General features: G+C 42.1%; 1 long non-coding RNA gene across 1 annotated transcript in view; it reads left to right on the top strand.

Moving 5' to 3' along the window:
- The window catches only part of LOC109248326 (uncharacterized), a 68,729-nt gene that overhangs the window by 2,028 nt on the left and 42,878 nt on the right, over positions 1-23,823 (top strand). Inside the window, exons 2-3 of the long non-coding RNA XR_002072004.2 lie at positions 393-599; positions 14,956-15,001. This is a non-coding gene — a long non-coding RNA (uncharacterized LOC109248326). The remainder of the gene's footprint in view (positions 1-392; positions 600-14,955; positions 15,002-23,823) is intronic.

Here is a 23,823-nt window from a genome sequence, read left to right as displayed (position 1 = left end):
GTTAATATGTCCTCTTTTTTTGGCAAGTGTATAAGAACAAAATTTATAGAAGCACATGGTCTTTTTCAGTAGATTATAGATGGTTTTTCCCCAGCCTTAGTATTAAGTGCTAATTGTGCATTCACTGTGGAAGACAAAAGAAGCACTGTTACTGTCTTTGTTAGTAATTAACTGCTTGACTTTGATTCCCACATGTTCCAAATTGTGGGCTTTCTTCTATACGGATTCTCACCTAGTATCTTCTTCATCTGTCATGTTAATAGGGTATCTTTTTTAATCCTCTGCTTTTGTTATCTGGGTGGTCCTGATTTCTTGGTTGTTAAGGATGAAACAAAAATTATTTTTTATGAAAAAGTAAAAATCAGGTTTTATACCTTTTTTTCTTGGTACAGGAGACATTTATTACAAACTCATTTCTCATGGAACAAGAGCATGCACTTTCATGGTGCGAGGCTGTCTGATGCTTCCCAGGTTTCAGTGGCCCAGGCAGATAAAGGAAAATTGAACAAGGTCAGAAGAGAGAAGAACAGATCTGTCCTTAAGTAGGAAAGATAACCGTGTTGCCAGTATACAGAAGGGGAGCAAATGAAGTATTTCTGGTAAACTGCCTTTTATTTATTTTTTATTGAAATATAATTGACCCACAGCATTATATTAGCTTCAGGGATACAACGTAATGATTTGATATTTATGTAGATTTGTGAAATGATCACCACAATCTAGTTAGCATCACTTGTTTCTTAAAAAAGAAAACAAAGTGCCTAGCTTTCATTTATGCTTAATGCGTGAGGTGAGGGTGAAGTAGGGATTTTGTTTTCTAACAAGAAAATTTTGAGATTTTTAATGTAATCTTTTAAAAGTTATCAAAAATAACTTTAGTTTCCTGTTAAATGTGTGATGGCTATGTGCTTTTATCTCTCCTTCTCAAAATGCCCTTAAATGAAAAAAAAAAAAAAAAAGAGGAATGTTTGAAGTATATACCCACATGGACAATAAGAGAGGGAACATTAGTGTGAGGATGTCAACAAGGATGTCTGGGGACACTGTTGGCTCATCGTGAAACATTGATGATTTAGGTAAAAATTGTAATATATTGAGAATGTGGAGGATCACAAGTGAGGGGATTTGAAATAATGGTAAACCCTCATGCACTAGCCGTAAGAAAATAGATAACATCTAACATAAACGAAAAAATAGGATTATTAGTGTAGTCTCTTCAAAAATATATTTATTTATTGGGGCGCCTGGGTGGCTCGGTCGGTTAAGGGTCTGACTTCGGCTCTGGTCATGATCTCGCGGTTCGTGAGTTCAAGCCCCGCGTCAGGCTCTGTGCTGACAGCTCGGAGCCTGGAGCCTGCTTCTGATTCTGTGTCTCCCTCTTTCTCTGCCCCTCCCCTGCTCATGCTCACTCGCTCTCTCTCTCTCTCTCTCTCTGTCAAAAATAAACATTAAAAAAATTGTAGATATTTATTTATTTTGAGAGAGAAAGAGAGCTTGTGCAGGAGAGGGGCAGAAAGCGGGGGAGACAGAGAATGCCAAGCAGGCTCTGTGCTGCTATTGCGAAGCCTAACCTGGGGCTCAAAGCCACGGACCGTGAGATCATGACCTGAGCTAAAATCAGGAGTTGAAATCAAGGTGCTTATTCTTGATTAGCACCGACTGAGGCACGCAGGGACCCCAATTAGTGTATTCTTGAGACACCAGGAAGCAAATTGCAGAGGCAATGATGACTTTCTTTCCAGAGACAGAATCTTGAGGTAGGAGGTATTAAAGGTTATTATTACATTATATTTTAGTACAGGTTTTACTTAGATCACTTTTTACAATATTGTAATGAAATAGATAAAGCCTCTTCTGTTAGTGCTAACACTATTTTATAGACTTGTACAACATTCCTTTAGCCAGTCTATGTTATTTAGAAATGATTAAATAAAAATGCCTTGTAATGCAGTTCAGTGCTGAATCAGTGTAGAAGATCACACTAAGTATAAAAAAGATGCTTAGAGTTTGTGAATTTGCATCTCCAAAGATAAACTTGTTCCAAGGAGAAAACTGGCCTAAAATAATGAGGATTTGTGAACCAATCATTTCAAATAGATAGAGCTGTCACTGCCAAAGCCCTCAACAATGAGCTAAAGAGAAATACGGGACATCTACTTTTTCTTGAAGCCTGTTTCCAGAGCTTTGAATAAAATGCAAGAAAATGATTCTTCTTTTACTCTTAGGCTAGAGCAGTGATTCTCAACCTGGGCAATTTTATACCCCCGCCCCTAGAGGACACATGGCAGTGTCTGGAGATACTTTCGGTTGTCACATTGGTGCCCAGGTATGGGGCAGGTGGGGGATGGGGGTGCTGCTGCTGCAACGCACAGGCCGGTCCCCTACAGAGAATGATCCAGCCTAAAATGTCAACAGTGCTGAGACTGAGGCCCCAAGTTAGTCACAGAAAAGGTTAGCATGTAGTAACCGAGCTCTTTTGTGGACATTTCAAGAAACGGGACACGTACTATCTTTATACAAGGTTTTCTCTCTCTCTTAGAGAAGTTGGAGGCCTTCTTAATATTTGATGACAGGTACAATTCTTAACTGCTGGAAAGACTGGCCACATACATAAGGCAGTCAGTAACTAGAATAAACTATTGAAATCGGATGTTTTTTCAAAGGGGCCCCAGAATATTAGTGGAGAGTATTTAGAACCTGAATCTATGGGATGACTATTCATTCCATCCGTTCATTCATTTAACATAAGCGTTTATTACATATCTACTGTATGGCAGCCACTGTGAAAGATAATGGAGTTGCAAAGATGAATAAGATGTTGACTGTGTCTTAAAGCTCCAAAACCATTTCTCCTGACACAGAATTTCCTGTCTTTTGGAGACAAATTCTGGGTAGTCAGAGGAGCAGTCACCAACCAAACATAAGAATACATTCTCTTTTGGGGAAGCCCCTAGAGATGCTTCATAGAAACTTCGATTTCCATGGGTGCCACCTTTGGAAACTATTTGTCCTAATGACCTACCAGGGCTCTCTTTGTGAGCTTTTCATTCTGTGAGTTTTCTACAGCACTCTTAATTGACAGCAACATAAGAAAGTCGGTATGTTTTCAACAAAATGATTTCAAATAATATTCTTTTGACCTGGTCCTTGGAATGAACTGTTTCAGCCATAATCTAACTAAACTAGACTAGTTATTAAGCTAACTAAACTAGACTAGAGAATACTAGGTTATTCTCTATAGGATTTGTGAAAACATACAGATTTTTGGGTCCCATCCCCAGAGTTTCTGATTCACTGGGTCTGAGGTGAGACCTGAGAATTGTATTTCTAACAAGTTTTCAGTTGCTGCTGATGCCAGCGATTCAGGGATCACACTTTGAGAACCACTTCTCTACACCAGAAATAAAACACAGCAGCCAACCCCCCCCCCAAAAAAAAACAAAAAACCACCCTGTGATACCTAACTGGCAAGTTCTCAAGCCAGCAATTGTGATATAATTTTCCCAGACTGAAGATCTGAAGAAACTTGAGATCTGAATTAAAAAAAAAAATTTTTTTTTAATGTTTATTTTTGAGAGACAGAGAGAGACAGAGTGTGAGTGGAGGAGGAGCAGAGAGAGAGAGAAAGACACAGAATCTGAAGAGGCTCCAGGCTCTGAGCTGTCCGCACAGAGCCCGATGCGGGGCTCGAACTCACAAGCCGTGAGATCATGACCTGAGCCAAAGTTGGACGCGTAACCAACTGAGCCACCCAGGCGCCCCAAGATCTGAATATTTTTTATTGCTGACTTCATTAAGTTTGATAACATTAGGAGGGTAATATTCCCAGTTACGTGAATCTGAAGCTAACTCTATATGCACATACCAGTTTGTATGCCCTGTACAAACTAATGTACTATATTAGTCTAAGTTAGAAATTAGAGCACTTGGAGAAACTTGAATGTTGCACCATAAAAAATCAGATACTTACTTAATGACTATCACTACTCTAAAAATATTTTCCAACTACTCTCACCAAGTAGGAAGCCCCTCTGAAATATTTTGTCAACAATTACAGGCATGAGGTAGGAAAGAGAGTTGAGAGGGAATGACTAGACAGAATCAATATCTCTGGATATGGCAGAAACCCACTATACTAATCAGAATATGCCCCTTCTCTTCCTTGCCACACAGCTAGACCCCATTCCTCAGCCACCCCTGCAGTTAGGTATCCCATGGGGCTGAGACTGGGCTGATGAAATGGAGACGGAAGTGATATCAGGCAGGGCCCAGAAAAACCTTCCACAGGAAAGCCCCTTCTCCCTCCCTCCCTCCTCAGCCCTGCTTTTGTCCCCTGCGTGTTGACACCCAGGGTGACTTTGGAAGTTAGTCTTTTAAGATGGCTGAGTCTCTGTCAGACACGCAGACCACCACCGCCACCATCATACTTACCACCAGTTGCACTTTAAGTAAATCAGAAACAACTTTGTATGAAGCCACTGATTTTTCTGGGTTCATCTGCTACAGCTGCTAGCAGTACTGGCCATTCTTGCGAACTGTTACGCTGTTACTCGGTTGCAAAGAGAAAGAAACATAGTGACTGGGAGAGCAGGTGACTTTGCCAGCGGATCTGCTCTTTTTCTTAATTCTAAACCTGCTTTTTGTGCTCCTTCATGTATCTCCTTTTCATTGAAATTTAAAGAATTTAAAACTACTCATGTATCAAAGGGGCAAAAAGACTGATTGGAGGATTTTTATTTTTTTTAATTTTCTCTGGCAGAGCCTAGCATTTGTGCCAGGCGATAGATAAGGCAAAATTAAAAAAAAAAAAAAAATCATAGGAACTGAAAGAGCCAAGGAGTTGGGGGTTGGGGGCACATTCCAGTAAACTGTCCCTAATTGTCCAAAGTAGATAATTTTATCATCAGTCTCTTAGAATCAAGAAACCAAAGTTTATAGTTTGTGACCAGATTATGTCTTTGTCTTCTAAATATTCTAGGACACAGTTAAAACATTTATCCAAAAACACTATTTAGAGTACATGAACATTTTAATTGAATGATTTGAAAATTTTTTAGAAATGCTGCATGTATATAAAATATAACACATATATGAAATAATAGAATTTTAAAGGTCATTTCACTCAAGAACTGCATTTTACAAATAAGGAAATTAAGGCCCAGAGAAGTTAAACAAATGGTTCAAGATCATCCTACCTGGTTAGCGACAGATGAGGAGCTAAGACCCTATGTTTTGTCTCCAGGCAAGGTTTTTTCCACAACAGTATACAGTTGCCCAGAAACCACTAGTCCTTATCTGTAGGCAAAAACAAACAAACAAATAAACTGAAAAACTACATATACACAGCCCCTCAAAATGTAAACTCTTCAGTGCCTCCTCCTGTGATCTCTCTGACTCCTATTAAAGTATTTGTGTCTCAGGGCACCTAAGTGGCTCAGTTGGTTAAGCATCTGACTTCGGCTCAGGTCATGATCTCACAGTTCGTGAGTTCAAGCACCACGCTGGCCTCTGTGCTGACAACTTGGAGCCTGGAGCCTGCTTCAGATTCTGTGTCTCCCCCTTCTCTGTCTCCACCGCGCCCCCCCCCCCCCCCCCCGCTCATGCTCTGTCTTGCTCTCTGTCTCTCTCTCAAAAATAAATAAACATTAAAAAATTTTTTAATAACATAAAAAAAGAATTGGCTTAATATGGTCCAACAGGAAAGGTATGCCATGCTCATGGATTGGAAGAATATTATTAAAATGTTCATACTACCAAAACCAATCTAGATGCAATCCCTATCAAAATACCATTAGCATTTTTCACAGAAATATAACAAACAGTTCTAAAATTTGTATGGAACCACAAAAATCCCTGAAGAGCCAAAGCAATCTTGAGAAAAAAGATCAAAGCTAGAGGTATCATGGGGCGCCTGGGTGGCTCAGTTGGTTAAGCGTCTGACTTCAGTTCAGGTCATGATCTTGTGGTTTGTGAGGTGCAGCCCCGACTTGGGCTCTGTGCTGAGAGCTTGGAGCCTGCTTCAGATTTTGTGTCTCCCTCTCTCTCTGCCCCTTCCCTGCTTGCGCTCTGTCTCTTTCTGTCTCTTTCAAAAATAAATGAATATTAAAAAATAAAAAAAGTATTTGTGTCTCCAGTAGCCAACTAAAACCCTTGGAATATCCAAGATTGGGACAGTATCTTATCAATCTCTGTCTCGCATAACCTAATGCAATGCCTTGCATAAAATAGACACTCAAAAATGTTAATTAAATTGAATTGGATGACTCTACTTCAAATTTAAAAAAAGGAAAGAAAATGAATTGGAATGGCAAAAGGTTTACTAAGCCCCTGTCTTATTACTTCTCGAATGTTGCCAGTTTTCTGTGCCCCCTCTTCCTGCCATAGCATGCAAAGTATCTTCTTTCTTTCTGTCCCCACTAATATTGCACTAGGTCAGACCAAGAAACTGGAACTTCTCTCTCACCCTTTCCTTCCAACCGATCCCATTACGGTTTCTTCTGCATGCGCATGGCCACTTGAGTGTTTTTTCTAAAACTTAAATCTGAGATTAGACCCCCTGCTTAAAATGCTTCCATTTCTTTATTACTTCGTGAATTTGTACACCTAAGTCTGGACCAGGCATTCAGTACTGGGGATAAAATAGAGAACAACTTAGATGGAACCTCCCACCAGGTTCATAGGTTGTAAAGGTGGGGTTGGCAGGGGGAGTAGAGTTTACAATTGGCAATCCCAATACAGTGGAGTGAGTGTTTCAAAGGGGGGAGGGCAGGATGCTGTGGGAGCATATAAGTGAGGGCCTAACCTAGAGTTTTGGTACTAGTGATATGTGGTGGAGTCAGGGAAGATTGTTTGGAAGATACAGCCTTTGGCCAAGATTTTTAAAAAAGATGGGGGGAGGGGGGCATTAAGCGAGAGAAGACAGGGCAAGAGTGTTCCGTAAAGAGAGAATAGCATGGGCAAAGGTGAAGCGATGAGTGCATGAGTATCCTAGCGACCAGAACAGAAGGTCCACATGGCCAGAGGGTACCTAGGTAGGGATGAGTCTGCGAGGATAGGAGAATCAGATCAGGTGGGACCTTTCAAGCCAGATTAAAAAGATACAGGCTTTCTATAAGGATATTGGGAGACATTGAAAGATTTTTAAGCAAGGGCACTGCCATTACAGGATATGAGTTTTAGAGTTTCAGAAAGATCAGTCTGAATGAACTGTGGTTAATTACAGGATATATTGTAGCCAGAGTTTAGTTGTAGATAGAATGAACCATGTTCTAACTGATACTGATGGAAGCAGTCTAAAAATGATTGGAAGAGCACAATCTAGGCTGAGTTTCCAGAAAAACCTTCCAGAATAATACTACAGACCTTGACTGCCGGGGAGCCTCTGTGTCTGCCGTGATCAGTGAGCTGGAATGTTAAGAAGCTGTCTCCCTAACTGCTGGCTTCAGGACTATACCTTCTGTGCTGTGTTTAAGAAGTCAGGAAGCTGTTGCCAGCAAAATGGATGCTTGGGTACTGCCTTTTTTTCCCCAGTTATATGGATAGGGACTGGACACTGGGCTCCTTCTCCAGCTGCCACTGAAAGCCAGACGCTTCCATAACCATGCTGGCCAGCTGGAATAGCAGAGGCAAGGCCCCCTCTTCATGATATATCACTTCCATCTTCCAAATGTTACATGAGTGCACTTGATCATTACAGTCTATGTCACAACCAGAAGCCTGTTTAAAGAAGGTTGTTTTTCATTTTCTGGAAAGAGCACGGCAGGGAGGTTGGAATGGATATTGAGCAAGCAGGTCCACAATGTCCATAGCAGAGGTTAAGACTGGTGGCTAAGAGACCAGTTGGGAAGCTGTTGGATAATTCACATGAGAGGTGACGGTACCCTGAACAAGGAATAAAGAGAGGTAGATTAGAGAATAAAGAAGGAGGTAGATTAGAGAAAGTTTAGGAGGTAGGACTGATTGGTATAAGTTGCTATGATGTGGGGGCCAAGTGAGTGAGCATAAAGTCAAGAATGACAATGGGGGATGATTTTCTGAGAGGAAACTCAGGAAAAAGGCAGACAGATGGTGAAATGAACCCATTTTTTTAAGCTCCAAAATCAGATATCTGAGGGGCCTGAATTCTACTAGCACCCTGAATGAGCTTGGAAGAGGCCCCCAAGCTGCAGATGAGAATGAATCCCTGGCCAACACCTTGACTTTAGCCTCGTGAGACCTAGGTAGAGGACCCAGCAAACTTGTGCCCGAACTCCTGACCCATAGAAGCTGGTTTAAACTGCTAAGTTTGTGTTAATTTGTTACACATTTAACAGCTCACTTATACAAATACCCAGGACACAACTCAGGGATACTAAGTCTTAGGGGGCAGGCAAGGCAAAGCCTCAAAAGAAGACTGAGAAGGAGTGGTGAAAAGCATGGGAGGAGATCCGGAAGTATGTAGCATCATGAAGCTAAAGGAAGAGATCCTCATAAGAAGGAGAAAGTTGTCAAATGTGCCAAATATTGCTGAGAATTCAAGTAGGAACAGAAAGAGCTCACTGGAGTCAAAAAAGCCATTTGAGTGAAGTGATGTGTAGACAAAAAAGCTATTTGAGTGAAGTGATGTGTAGCAATACTCATTGCAGCATATGGAGGAAAAAGTGGAAAGGGAGAAATGGAGACAGCTTTTTTAGGAGGTTTGTATTTAAAGAGGGGGGAAAAAAGAGAGGTAGCTGAGACAGGTAGGGCATCAAGTTCATGGTGCTGTTGCTTCAGGAGGAGGACATGCTGGTGAGTAGGAGTCAGCAGAGAGGGAGAGGGTGAAGATTTGAACAGTGAACGGTGGATGAGGAAGAAAAGATATTGATAAACACATAGTTTGGTGGTGCGGAAGGAGCTGCTTCCTCTCTGACATAGAGGAGGAGGTAAGATTATCTACTGGATGTGAAGAGGGACGTGGAGATGGGTTGCGAGGTGCGAATCAGTTTTCTACTGGACCTTGGAGAACTGGAGAGAAACTTGTGGAACAAGAGGAAAGGATAACTGAGGGCACTGAATAAGCAGTGGAGACAAGATCTAGGACTGGGTCATTCTGTAATTAGTTACACTGATGGAAGGTTGAGATTTGGCAGATGACTGAGATAGAAGGACACGAGCCTGAAGTGACGAGGCTTGGCATTCAAAGCAGAGCAGGAAGGCAGTGACGCTGGAAGTGGGGAGTTCCAGGATGGGAGGGCAGGAGGTTGAGGAGATCGAGAAGATCAGAAAGAGAGAAAGTAATGGGGCTGAGGAAGAGGAAGACCCTACCCCTAAGAAGGCCAGGTTATAGTTAGTGCAGCTGAGTGAGACAGCTGGAAGTACTGGAAATTGTGTTCCGAGAGAGACACGTGAATGCATTATCTCAGAGGTGGAGGAGGTAGGGAGGTTGGGTAGAGTGTGCAACAAATAAGGGCAGAGTGGGTGGCTGAGCGGAATGGAAGCAACGGTCCCCGGAGCAGAGAAGACCAAGGAAGGGACACACTTGGGTGTTAAGTAGCGGGTCACCTATGTGGATGTTAAAGTCATTTGGGATGGCAGCAGGACCAGATGGAAAAGGTGACCATGATCCAGTTGCTAAGGGCTCCAAAGAGGAGTGGTGTATAATGGTAACAGGAGGAGTAGGGTGTAATTTAAAACAAAACAAAACAAAACAAAAAAAACCCAGCTTTATGGGCATATAATCCACATGCCACACAATTCACCCCCTGATAGTGTACAATTCAGTGGGTTTTAGTTTATTGACAGAGCTGCGTAATTGTTACCAATATCAATTTCAGAACATTTTCATTACTCGAAAAGGAAACCCCCTACCTCTTAGCCATTACCCCTGAATTTCTCCACGCCCCCCCCCTTCCCCGCCAGCTTCTGGCTTTCTGTCTATGGATTTGCCTATTCTGGCCATTTCATTTAAATGGAAGCATACAGTATACAGCCCTTTGTGGCTGGCTTCCTGTGCTTTCTGTCTATGTGCTTTCTGTCTATGGATTTGCCTATTCTGGCCATTTCATTTAAATGGAAGCATACAGTATACAGCCCTTTGTGGCTGGCTTCCTTCAGTTAGCATAGTGTTTCCAAGGTTCATCCATGAGATTTCATTTCAAAGCCTGCTTTTAATGGGGGGACAGAACCTCAAAAGAACTTAGGGGAGGATGTAAGGCAAACACTCCCTTTGGACACCAAGTCAGCTCTGGTCATTAACATTAAGCACCGAAATTGTTATAAGTACCTCTTTCTCTTGGGAGTATGTAAAATAAGTTAGTATTAAATACTAATACTTTCTTTTTCCCTCCCCACCCCCAGCAGTAAATATAACAGAAAGCGTTGCTTAATTACAAAGATGGAGTCAGTCATTGTTGCTTCATGTTAACTACTGGCTTAAGAAACACATTCATCTTGTAGAGGAGATAATGAGCAAAACTGGCAATGGCCTAATAAGCTCTAAATTAAGCATGCATAATATTGAGCAAAATAAAAGAATCAGCAAAAAAATTTTTCTACTTATTGATCATTAGTGTTAATGAGAACAGCAGCAAGTGGCTTTGTTCCTGTTCGCTTAGAAAGTATAAAAACAAGGTAAGCAAACCATTAGGAAGGTTAATGTGAGGATTCAGTTTTCATCCTGAGAATGGAATACTTTACTTCCTAGCCTTTTGACCTTGGAAGCCCTCGACGGCTTCAGGTTTTGTGGTCTTTGGCTAATTTTCAATCACATCAGTAATATAAACTGTGCAAATGGGATCAGGGCCTACTAACAGCAATAAAAGCGAATAAATACATCTCCCTCCAGGAAATGTCAGTTACAAATAAGCATATGGGGCTGTTGTGTATATGAAGGTACTGGAGCCCCTTATTAATAAGAGTGGAGGAAGTAATCCGAGAGACTAAATGTGCTGGCGTGAGGGGCTGAGACTCTTGGAGGAGCTCAGATTGGAAGAGACACATTAAAAACCTGGGAGGAGGGAGATAGCAATCAAAGACTCAGACCACAAGAACAGCACAGACCTGTAACACTAATGCAGGAAAGACTAACTCGAGAGAACTGAGACTTACTGAAGGGTATTTGAAATTGAAGGTTGGGTGCTACAGTAGAATCTCTCGTTTGCCCAGTATCCCTCCCTCCTTCTAAGCACAGCACCCCCATTCTTTAGGGAAACTTCTCTCCCCTTCCCACCACCACTCCCCCTCCAAGGATGCAAAGAATAAAAAGAATGCAAGTCTTCAGGTTTGTGCAAACCATAACTGAAACTATGAAAACAGTTTTCAAAACAGGTCCTTAAGATACCATCTGCAGTCTATGGGAAATAAAAGTGCTTCCTGAAGACAGGAAAAGGGCAAATGTCTTGGTTTTCAGAAAGAGGGAGAAGGTAGGTGATGGCAATGTGAACAGGGATTTCAAAATCAGTTCTGCATTAAGAATATCATAGGGGTGTGGTGCGTGAATTTGCACAGAGGGAAGAGGTGAGCCTTAAAGAAAACAGCATGAATTTACTAAGAAAAGGCAGCCTGACAGGCAGGCTTTGGTTTCTTTTGTGATATGTTTATTAGATGAGTAGATCAAAGGAATTCTGTGGACATAGAGTTTCTGTATTTCTGCAAGGCATTTTTCAAAGACTTTCATGGCATCCTTGCGGAAAAGATGGAGAAACTGGATGGATGATGAGATAATTTAGCAGCATAACCACTCTCCCCTAAGAATGCTGATCTGTTTTTGTCAATTCTGGCAAATTTTCTTGAATGCCTGTATTAAACAGGGATGTTTTCCTAGCATGGTCCTTTTTAAGTAACCTGAATATGGGCTGAGTGGACGTGGTTATCAACGTCTGAATAACAAGAAGCTGGGAGGGAGTGTGAACAATCAGATGACAAAGCAGGTTGCAAACTGGCATTGGCTCAGGGACGATGTATCAGCTAGTATCTTTTGGAATAAGGCAGGATAAATTCATAAATAAATGCATAAGTGGCCATCTCTATTAAAATGAAATTTAAATATGACAAGTTTGAGTGTTTTATCGTTGGAACCAAAGTTAAGGATATGGGGAGAGCTTGGTAAATAGCACGTAGGAAAAAAAGACTTGGGGATTTTAGTGGCCTGAAGCCAGGAAGAGCCCAGAGTGTGATGAGGCTACAAAACAAAAGAAAAAAATACCCAATGGAATCTTGGGCTGTTTAAATAGAAATATAGTATTCTGACTGTTCCGTGCTTTTGATAATCAATCTTACCATCCTTTGATTTATTATGTTCAATTCAGGGAAACATATTTCATGAGAGATGTAGACCAACTTCAACTCCTTCACAGGAGTCATACCATAGAGTGCCATAAATCATGACATAGGAGCAAATGCTGAAATGAGTAAGGATGGTTAGCTCAAGGAATAAAATATTTAGGGGCAAAAGGATGGCTCCCTTATAGCATAGAAAGAGATGGAATATAAGGCAAAATTATGTTTAGTTCCAAGAAGAAAGCAAGGATCAATGGATGAAAGTTACAGGCTGGCAGATTCTAGATAACGTATAAATAAGCACGACTAATAATTAGGAGTCTAGAGTTGAGGTAGGTGAGCTCCCGGTTGTTGGAGATGTTCACACGAATGACATGGTAGAGGGGACTCCTCTGCTACGTGAAGGGCAGGACGCTCAGAACCTTAAGGCTCCTTTCAATTTGGGGATCCTGAAGAGACCAGGGCAGGTCTGACATTGTTGGGGGATGTGTGTGTGTGTGTGTGTGTGTGTGTGTGTGTGTGTGTGCGCGCGTGCGCGTGCGCGCTCTCTGCCCTAAGCAGAAATGAAATGTTTCATGAGTTATATGCCAAAGTCTAGAATAGTCACGCACAAATGAAATAGGAGGCCAGTGTCTAGAATTTCTTTGGGTTCTCCTTCATAATGCCAAATGCACAAGCACTCAGCCGAGGGGCTCTTTTCTTGAAGTTGCTTTGTGTTTCTCTTAAAGATGCTTTCTTATTTTATACTCCATTTATATTCCTGATTTAACCTTGAATTGAGGTGATTTCTTTTCTCTTAAATGAAAGTCTTTCCTTCAACTGCTTTCTTTCTGCTTGTGGGTATCTCTTAATCTGAGTGGAGAATCATGCATTTTCACAACTACTAAAGTGCATTTCCTTACTGTGATTTCCATCATTGCAAATTCATATTTAGTACAAATACTTTTCTTTTTACTTATTTTTTATTTTTTTAACCTTGACTTATTTTTGAGAGAGAGAGGGAAAGAGACGGAGCATGAACAGGGGAGGAGCAGAGAGAAAAGGAGACACAGAATCTGAAGCAGGTTCCAGGCTCTGAGCTGTCAGCACAGAGCCTGATGCGGGGCTCCATCTCACAGACCACGAGATCATGACCTGAGCCGAAGTCGGACATGCAATCAACTGAGCCACCCAGACGCCCTAGTGCAAACACTTCTCTTTTTAAAAAAAAATTTTTTTTTCTTAATGTTTATTTATTTTTGAGAGAGAGACAGAGTGTGAGTGGGGGAGGAGCAGAGAGAGAGGCAGACAGAATCTGAAACAGGCTCCAGTCTCTGAGCTGTCAGCGCAGAGCCCGATGTGGGGCTCGAACTCATGAACTGTGAGATCATGACCTGAGCCAAAGTCAGACGCTTACCGACTGAGCCACCCAGATGCCCCAGTACAAATACATTTCTAATTCTCATCTTATGGTTTCTCCAACAGCGCTTTGTTGTGGAAGGTACTCGGTGTTGGCCACAAAAGCCTGAAAGCTTTTCAGGGAACCATACAAAACACTATGCCCTTCAAGTCAGACAGACTCAAGCTTTAAATGTTGGTTTTTCTCTGTGCCCTAATCAGCTTGCTTAATCTTTCAGAACCTCAGTTTCCTCATCTGTTAAATGAGGTTAAAAATACATGTTTCAGAGGGACACCTGGCTGTCTCAGTCAGTACAGCATGTGACTTTTGATCCTGGGGCTGTGAGTTCGAGCCCCACATTGGGTGTAGAGATTACTTTAAAATGGATCTTAAAAATATATGTTTCAGACAGTTGTTTTGACGGTGCAATAAAATAAAGGATGCTGAGGACCTATCACAATGCTTTGTACATAGTAGGTATAAGGCGGCATGTGAATACTATGAATTCTTCACACAGCAACTTTCCAGGAATTCTCAGTTCTCCTTTTTTAAAAAAATTATTTATTTATATTAGAGGGACAGAGAGCATGTAAGTGGGGGAAAGAGGCAGATGCCGGGGGAGAGAGAGGGAGAAAGGGAAAGGGAGAGAGAGAGAGAGAGAGAGAGAGAGAATATCCCAAGCAGACCCCATGCTCAGCACAGAGCCCAACATGGGGCTCGATCCCACGACCCTGGGATCGTGACCTGAGCTGAAAACAAGAGTCGGACACTTAACCGACCAAGCCACCAGCTGCCCCTCAGCTCTCCTTAAAGTAATAAGTCAAACTAGTTTCTTTATTTTTATTTTTTTTAACATTTATTTATTATTGAGAGACAGACACAGAGTGTGAGCAGGGGAGGGGTGGAGAGGGGGAGACACAATCTGAATCAGGCTCCAGGCTCTGACCTGTCAGCATAGAGCCCGACGTGGGGCTCAAACTCACAAAGTGCGAGATCATGACCTGAGCCGAAGTCAGCCGCTCAACCGAGCCACCCAGGCGCCCCCAAACTAGTTTCTTGACACTGTAATATTTAGTGCCAGTTGCCATTTCTTTCCCTAATCTAATCATTCAGCTGCAGCTAAAATTTTTTACAGGTTTATTGAAAAAAAAAGTTGGTGTGATGGTAACCAAGTACAAGGCATGTGTTTATCATTAGCCTCAGCTTTTTCTACCACCAGCTCTGTGTCTAGGTCTGAAGCTATAGTTCTCCCAGAATGTCTTGCCTGGAGAATAGCAACCACAGGCTTCTTGCCCTAACCAAGCCCAGGGCACTGATTGTTTCCTTCCTGTACTTTGCAGAAATTGGCCTCCTCTGTTGGATTTGAAGTCATGAGTCTGGATCACAGTAAGTGGCACACTCTGCTTAATGAATCATTAGTAGAACAGAGAAAAGAACAGACTCAATTACATGCTGGGCTGGTTAACCAGCCTTTCCCTGAACACTGCCCTGCTCCAACCTACACCGAAACAGGGAAGCTTTTGTATAGCAATGAGTCCCTTACCAGTGGTTCTGTCTGTTGAACCTAGGACCCATATTCTACATTCTTGATTGATTTTAATCTGACTTGGCAGCTGTCTTAAGTACTGCAGCCATCTGCAAGCAGGAATAATGAGGGCTTTGTACAAACAGCATAGCTGCTGGGCTCCCTGCCTCGTTTCCCTCTTTCTGTCTTCTTGACCACATGCTCCGTGCTTGCTTGCTTGCAGGTGTCAAACTGTGTAGTGGCCCTTCAGGGCCAGACTCGGGCTTGCTCAGGAGTTGATGAGCCCAAGAAGTGAGGGGAAAGAGAGTGGCGGACAGATAAATGATAAACACGTGATCAGATGATGATAAGTGCTACCCTTCTCTCCTTTGCAGCTGGGGCTCTAGCCTCAGAATATTAAAGTTCCTTGAACGACCTATATTCTCTTCCACCTCAGTGACTGAACACCTGTGGAAACCTTCCTCAGCATTCAGAAAACCTCAGCCCTTTTCACTTCTTCACTGAGACCTCCCTGACATTCCCTAGATCGTGACCTATTGTTGTCTGGCCACTGCTATTAGTCCAGACATTCCCTACCAGCAGGGACATTGTTTTTCCATTTTCTGTGTCTCAGAAACTTGACACGGTACCTGGCGTATAAAGATTGGTCAATAACTCTTGGTTGACTGACTGAATGGGTCAGGGGAAAGCTGAAGGCCAACCTGAATTTATTACATAAATAATGCAGAGCTCCTGTGATATCCCAGGGGAGCTAGACAATCCAAAAATAAACACATAACTCTGTCATGTAGTGAGAAGTGCCAAGAGGTGAGGAAAAGGGAGTGACAGCAGGAGACACACAATAAGCAGATAAACAAATAGGTCAGAAGGTGAGAAACAGCACCAGAAACATGCCAGAGAGGGGCAGCGGGTGTTGCTATTTCTTTTTTTTGTTAATTAAAAAAAAATTTTTTTTATTTTAGAGAGAAAGAGTATGAGCAGGGGAGAGAGGCAGAAGGAGAGAGAGAATCCCAAGCAGGCTCCATTCTCAGTGCAGAGCCTGACACGGGTCTCAGTCCCATGACCCAGGAATCATGACCCGAGCCGAAATCAAGAGTCGGGCACTTAACCAACCAGGCCATTCAGGCATCCCAGAGGTTGCTATTTCTGATAGAGTGGCCAGGGAAGGCCTGTCTGGCAATGTGATATTTGAGCATAGATCTGAGGAAAGTGAGGGAATGAACCTGTAGAATCTGGGGGATAAGCTTTCCGGGGAAAGAGAGAACAGAGAGTGAAATCCTAAAGATTGGTGGGAGGAAGCTGGCATGGCTGGAGTAGTGAGTGAAGAGGAGAGTGACAAGAGGTGAGATTTAAAAAGAAGAAGAAGAAGAAGGAGAAGGAGAAGGAGAAGGAGAAGGAGAAGGAGGACGAGGAAGAAGAGGAGGAAAAAAAAATCAACAAAAATGCAGCATTGATTGGCCATAAGTACTGGGGTTTGAGCCCAGGTAAATACGATGAACCATCAGCAAAAACTTACAAATGAGACCCTGGATTCCTACTGTTGGAAAGGAGAGAAGCTAGAGGAATGGAAGGGTATGGGGAAAGGGGGGAGTTCCTAATTTTGAAAAATGAGGCAATACCAAAAATTACAGTCTAGTATACTTGATGTAACTCCCAGGTAATTGATTACAATATTCAAAGAACGATTTAGCACCCACACAGGAAATTGCTGAGCTGTAGGAGCTAGGATGGTGGGGTCACAAAGAACGTAACATCAGTCATTAGATTTCCTTTTACTTGTACTTTTGCTAATGATGTGAGACTGGTTGGTCAAAGTAATGTAGTGTAAATAGTGTACAGAAAGTTCTGCAAGGTGTTTGGCAAGGTCTCAGTATCGGTCGAGATGGACAGATAGGCCTTATTAGGTGGCTTTGTTCTTTTTTATTTCTTTTGTAAATTGTGGTAAATTACACATGATATGAAATTTACCATTTTAATCATCTTCAAGTATGCAATTCAGTGGTGTTAAGTACATTTTCAGTGTTGTGCAAGAGTTACCACTAGTTGGTTGTAGAACTTTTTCATCACCTCAAAAGGAAACCCCATACCCATTAAGCAATCACTCCCTATTCTCCCCTCCCCCAGGCCCTGGAAATTACTACTCTGCTTTTTATTTTTATTTTTTAATTTTTATTTAAAGAAATGTTTAATGTTTATTTATTTTTGAGAGAGAGACACACAGAGTGCGAGTGGGGGAGGGACAGAGAGAGAGGGAGACACGGAATCTGAAGCAGGCTCCGGGCTCTGAGCTGTCAACACAGAGCCCGATGCGGGGCTCTTGCTCTGTGAGACCATGACCTGAGCTGAAGTCAGCCACTTAACTGAGCCACCCAGGCGCCCCCACTAGTCTGCTTTTTTAAAAAAAAGTTTTTATTTTTTATTTTTGAGAGAGAGAGTGAGTGGGTGAGGGAGGGAGGGAGAGGAGCAGGGGGAGAGAGAGAGAGAATCTCAAGCAGGCTTCACACTCCGTGTGGAGCCCAACACAGGGCTCAATCTCATTACCCTGGGATCATGACCTGAGCCGAAATCAAGAGTCGAATGCTCAACTGACTGAGCCACCCAGACACCCCTATTTTTTTTTTTTTGAGAGAAAGAGCACAGGAGTAGGATGGGGGCAGAGGGAGAGGGGGAGAGAGAATCTTAAACAGGCTCAGCGTGGAGCCCAGTGCAGGTCTCTGCCTCATGACCATGAGATCATGAGCTGAACCAAAATCAAGAGTCAGATGCTTAACCAACTGAGCCACTCAGGTGCCCCTGACCATCTGTTTTTTTTTGTTTTTTTTTTGTTTTTTTTTTTTTTAACGTTTATTTATTTTTGAGACAGAGAGAGACAGGGCATGAACAGGGGAGGGGCAGAGAGAGAGGGAGACACAGAATCCGAAACAGGCTCCAGGCTCCGAGCTGTCAGCACAGAGCCCGACGCGGGGCTCGAACTCACAGACCGTGAGATCATGACCTGAGCTGAAGTCGGACGCTTAACCAACCAAGCCACCCAGGCGCCCCACTGACCATCTGTTTTTAATCATTTTGGGTATGCCTAGGGGTGGAATTGCTGGCCTACATGGTAACTTTATGTTTAACCTTTTGAGGAACTGCCCAACTGTTTCCCATAGCAGCCGTACCACTTTACAGTCCCATCAGCAATATATGAGGATTCCAATTTCTTCACATCTTCACTAACATTTGTTATTTTCTGGTTTTTGGTTTTTGTTTTAAATAGCCAGCCTAGTGGATGTGAAATGGTATCTCATTGTGGTTTTGATTTCTATCTCCCTAATGATTAATGATGAGTATCTTTCCTGTACCTATTGGCCATTTCTACATCTTCCTTGTAGAAAGGTCTATTTAAGTTCTTTGTACATCTTTAAAAATTGTTTTGATGATTTATTTTGTATTAGCATAACACTTTATTTGCTGAACGAATATCCGTTGAGTAATCTTACATGTCTGCCAGTTTTGGGTGATAAAGAGAAAATGAAGGAATGAAAAACAATGAAGGTATGACATCTAGAAAGGGATGCCCAGGTATAATTATAGATACTGTAAATCCTGTACGGTTATGATTGTGCACCTATTGGTGTTTTACATATATAAGTTACTTGGTGTAGAAAATAACGCAGAGGCTGGATTATCAAGAAGTTACATGAGTAGTGAAGGTTAGTCAAGGATAATTGGTTGAAATAAAAATGATGATATGGTGATGATTTTGACTTGTGAAATAATATTGATGGTGTGAAGTCTGTTTTTTTTCAGATATACAGAATATGTTTTCTCTATGCCATTAAGGTAGAATACACTTACCACTTATGTTATCGTACAGATTACTTGGTGTGCAAGCTGGCATCAGTCTGTGTGCCAAGACTTTTCTCCTCCATCTTCACACTCCTTCTAGATCACAGGCCTAAGCCACTGACCGGATTACCTGTCATTTGGCCCTCCTGCACATAGTGATGCTCTTCACAGTAATGGATTTTTCTGTCACTAAATTTTCAAAATTATAAAATATAAGGCATTTCTCTATATGAACAGGGTAATTAGGGACCTCTGGATCTGTACCACCTGCCTCCTGAGCATGTTCTAGGCCATTACCATCAGCCCTCCTGGTTGGCAAGATTTAAACATAAATTCAAAGATTACATTACCCATATGTTCTTCCTTTTATGGTTCTTTATTTTGTCTTGTAGCGGTAACATGATCTTCTCCACCATGACTTCATGCAGTCTTTCCCAGACCAATCTACTGACTGTCAGTGAACACTGCTCACTTTCCCCTATGATCTCCATCATCAGAGAACTCTTTTTCCCTTTGACACTATCTAGGGACATTTTCTTTGTAGAAGCCATGTGTCTCTCCAGTGCATACATGGTGATTCTTTTGTTCAGGCATCAGAAGGGAACTTAGCACCTTCATAGCATCAGCCGCTCCCCCAGAGTCTCCCCAGAGAAAAGGGCCACCAAGAACATCCTGCTGCTGGTGAATATACTGGGTGGACTTTGTAATTTCATCCTCCTCAACCCTTTTCTGGGTGTATGGCCCAGTAATCCTGGGTTTCCAGAGGCTGCTAGTCAGTACCTATGCTACTGTCAGTCCTTTGGTGCAAATGAGTTCTGCTAAGAGGATAATCAGTGTTCCACAAAATATGCAGTGGAAGTACCTTATTATTATTATTATTTTACAATTTAGCAATAGGAATATTTTTCTGAAAAACAGATTCTTCTGCCTATAAATTAAACTATTCAAGTTGCACAGAATTTCTTATCTCATCTTTTTAATTTATGGAATTAAAAATTTATTGTCTCAAGGCACCTGGGTGGCTCAGTCGGTTGAGTGTCCAACATCAGCTCAGGTCATGATCTCACGGTCTGTGAGTACAAGCCCCCCCATCAGGCTCTGTGCTGACAGCCCAGAGCCTGGAATCTGCTTCGGATTCTGTGTCTTCCTCCCTCTCTGCCCCTGCCTGCTCATGCTCTGTCTGTCTGTCTCTCTCTCTCAAAAATAAATAAACATTAAAAAATTAAAAAAAAATTATTGTCTCAGGGCGCCTGGGAGGCTCAGTTGGTTGAGTGTCTGACTCTTGATTTCAGCTCAGGTCGTGATCCCAGGGTTGTGGGATTGAGCCCCACATCATGCTCTGTGCTGGGTGTGGAGCCTGCTTAAGATTTTTTTTCTCTCTCTCTCAAATAAAAAACACTATTATCTCTAAATACTTTTGAATTTGATGCTGCCATGGATTATGGAGCTCCTTTAGTTTGATGTCCATGATGATTTGATATTTCCATATCAAATCACTTACTGTTATTTTCCTTTTATCTTCATATGTAAAAACTTCTATTTCTCCTAGAAGTGTACTCTTAAGAAACTGCTATTGGGAATCACATCACTCAGTTAATTTATTTTTGAAAACATTTTAACTTAACTCTTATTCGTTATAGATATTTTCACTAAGTTTCAAATTCTAGCTTGAATACTTTTGCTTGGCACCCAATATTTGTTTTTCTGTCTTCCACCTCTGTAGAAGCTGTAGAGGTTTTTACTCTCACGTTTGTAGTTTTCTCTCTTTCCTCCTCATTGCTTTTAAGTGTTTTCATTATTGTTAATGTTATGCAGTTTGTTATTTCTTCTAAGTAATTTTTGTTTTCTCTCTTTTTGACAAACTGTACTTCTGAATTCAAACTGTACTGTCTGGCTTTCAATTTTAGAAGCTTATAAATCACTGTTTTTGATTATCGCTTTGAAATTCTCTTTATATCCTTTGCATATTTTTAAATAGGGTTGTTTGTCTTTTTGTTTTTAAGTTGTAGGAGTTTTTTTTTTTTATATATTCTAAATATTAGACCCTGATCAGATATATGATTTGAAAATAGTTTCTCCCATTCTGTATGTAGCTTGTTTTTTCACTTTCTTGGTAGTATCTTTTAATTCACAAAAAGTTTTTAATTGTGATGAAGTCTAACATATCTATTTTTTTCTTTGCTTGTGGTTTTGGTGTCATGTCAAAGAATCCATTGCTAAATCCAAAGTCATAATTTCTGTCTAGATTTTCTGCTAAGAGTTTTACAGATTTAGAGACCCCCCCGCCCCTCCACTGTTACTCCAATATTTATGGAGGAGCTGGAAGGGTCAGGCAGCACCCTGTCAAGTAACAGTGGGAACTGGGAAGCCTTGGGAGGTCTGTCAAAGGAAGGGCCTCCTGGTGAGAGGAATATCCTCATGTCAAAAGCCCACCAGGAGAGTCTGCTTCCCAGCACCCATTCAGCCTTTAGTCTTCAGGCCTTGCAGACCTTCCTCCCAGGGCTCATTAAATACAGGCTTCCTTTCAGGGGCAGAAGTTAACTGGGCCCTCAGTGGGGTTTCTACAGTTAGCCAGAGGTTAGAGAAGCCACTGTGTTAATAGACTCCAGAAAGTAGTATAGAGCCAACCATGTAGCTCTGTGGGGCTCTCAGTGCACACATACCCAAGGCAGTATCCCAAGAGGTGACCAGGAGCTGCTTGGTGGCTTCCCCAGGCCTTGCAGGGCTTGCTTGACTTGGCCTGGTTGATGACCAGACGGAGCAGGAGGTATTAGCCTCTGCACACACTCCTCCCTCAGCTAGGTGGCCTTCCAGCGCAACCTGACTGACTCTTCTGCTTCCTTTTTCCACTTTGAAGGACCCTTGAGATTACATCAGGCTCAAACAATAATCAAGGATAACCTCATTATTTTAAAGTTAGCCAGGGGCACCTGGGTGGCTCAGTCGGTGAGGCGTCTGACTTTAGCTCAGGTCACGATCTCACGGCTCGTGAGTTCAAGCCCCACGTTGGGCTCTGTGCTGACAACTCAGAGCCTGGAGCCTGCTTCTGATTCTGTGTCTCCCTCTCTCTCTTCCCCTCTCCTGCATGCACTCTGTTTCCCTCTCGCAAAAACAAATAAACATTAAAAAAAATTTAAAGTTAGTTGATTAGCAACCTTAATTCCCCTTTGCCATGTAATGTTACATATTCCCAGGTTCTAGGGATATAGGACATGAACATCTTCTGGGACCCATTACTCTGCCTTCCACCCCTTCCTTGTCATCTTTAGAGCGTGAAAGGATCTTCAGACTTCTGAGAAGAAACCAGGGGATGAAGTCATGGGCAGCTTTATCATCCCATATTTTCCTTTCATTGAACATACACTGCCCTAGGGCTTCTGCAGTCTTTGGGCATAAGCCTTGTGACCACCTGATGATTGGTCATTCCAACTCAGCCGGGTGACTTGCCAACAACCCCAGGGAAGATGTATGTCTCCCTGGGTGAACCCTTCTGTGTTTCCAAACGATCATAGCATTAGGTCAGGTGGTGCCACTATTAAATCCCAAGGCAGCAACAAATACTATACATACTACATAATGCAGTGGTAAACCAGGTTTATTGAGGAAACTTAGAGGAGGACCAATGAAATACATGACAGTGTCACACATGTGCCCTTCTCCCAACTCTTCTCTTTCCTGTAGAGAAGTGCTTGAGGGCAGGGTACAGTTGGAAGCACCAGGGTTGGCTCCAGGAGAAGGACTGTGCTCCTCTGTACTCATAGAGAAGTTGAGAGGGGCAGGAGGCGCCCGATCGGGAGCGCATCGTCAGGACTTAGGAAGACTTGAGTTCATGGTCAAGGGAATGGCTCTGCCAAGGTGAGGAGCATCCTAATCTTGGAATTTGCACAAAGCAACCACCCTTGTCAGCTGAACACCTCGAAGTCCTTCCTGTGAGATAGCCTGTCACTAGGCTCCCTGAGGGGAGGCACAGGCCCGTCCAGCACACCATCTGTCTCTCTCTCGAGATGGCAAATTGATCAGATTTTCAGACGATACCCGAGTGGATGGGGTACCAGATCCAGAATCAGGATTTTGAAAGATAGAAGCCAGCCAGAAAGATGAGTAAAACCTAATCACACATCTATTTGTGATCTTCTTCTCCTTCTCCTTTCTTCTTCTTTTTTCCAAAGGCATCTAAAAACTCCAACATCATAAGTTCAGAGTAAGTGAGATGGGTCACCTGTGGAAAAAGAGATTTTCTGGGCCAGTTAACACATCAATATATGTATTAATCCAAGATTAATTTTAAGGACCTATTTTTCCTTCAAAGAGTAACAAAAGATGGAAAGAATAGATACCTGCTTAAGGAAAATAAACATGAAAATAATTACTAGTACTCTTAACAGGAACCCAGAGGCTACCCAAGTAGCCTACCAAGGAAGGCATTAAACATGCCCAAATTTATTTCCAACATCCCGCAACAAATGAATGTTAAAATTTCAACGTGTGTCCTTCTAAATTGGCAAACTCAAAGCCCACTGGTTACCAAACATTTTGCTTGATGTGGTGATATCTGTCCTCCACTCTTCAAGAGCAGCTGTCACTGTAAGACTGTTCCACTCCAGGTGCCATACATAATGCAATGAATGAATAGGGTGCGTACATGAGGGCTGGGGTGGGAGTAGAAAAAGTACAATTGAGACACCAAATCAGAAACGGTATTATTCTAGAGTCAACTTCCCCACCATAAATTTTTTAAAACCTCAAAATCCATCAAAATGCTTATATAATATTTTTCATCTTCAATATCAGGAGAGCACCAAAGAACAAGCCAATTACTTTCTAAAAAATTTATGAAAAAGTAAATCATAGA

This window comes from Panthera pardus, unplaced genomic scaffold (genome assembly GCF_024362965.1).
Source record: "Panthera pardus isolate Hobbes unplaced genomic scaffold, ASM2436296v1 HiC_scaffold_27, whole genome shotgun sequence".
NCBI classification, from domain to species: Eukaryota; Metazoa; Chordata; class Mammalia; order Carnivora; family Felidae; genus Panthera; species Panthera pardus.
The sequence above is the reverse complement of the archived record's forward strand: the minus strand, read 5'-3'. Positions and strand labels throughout refer to the sequence as shown.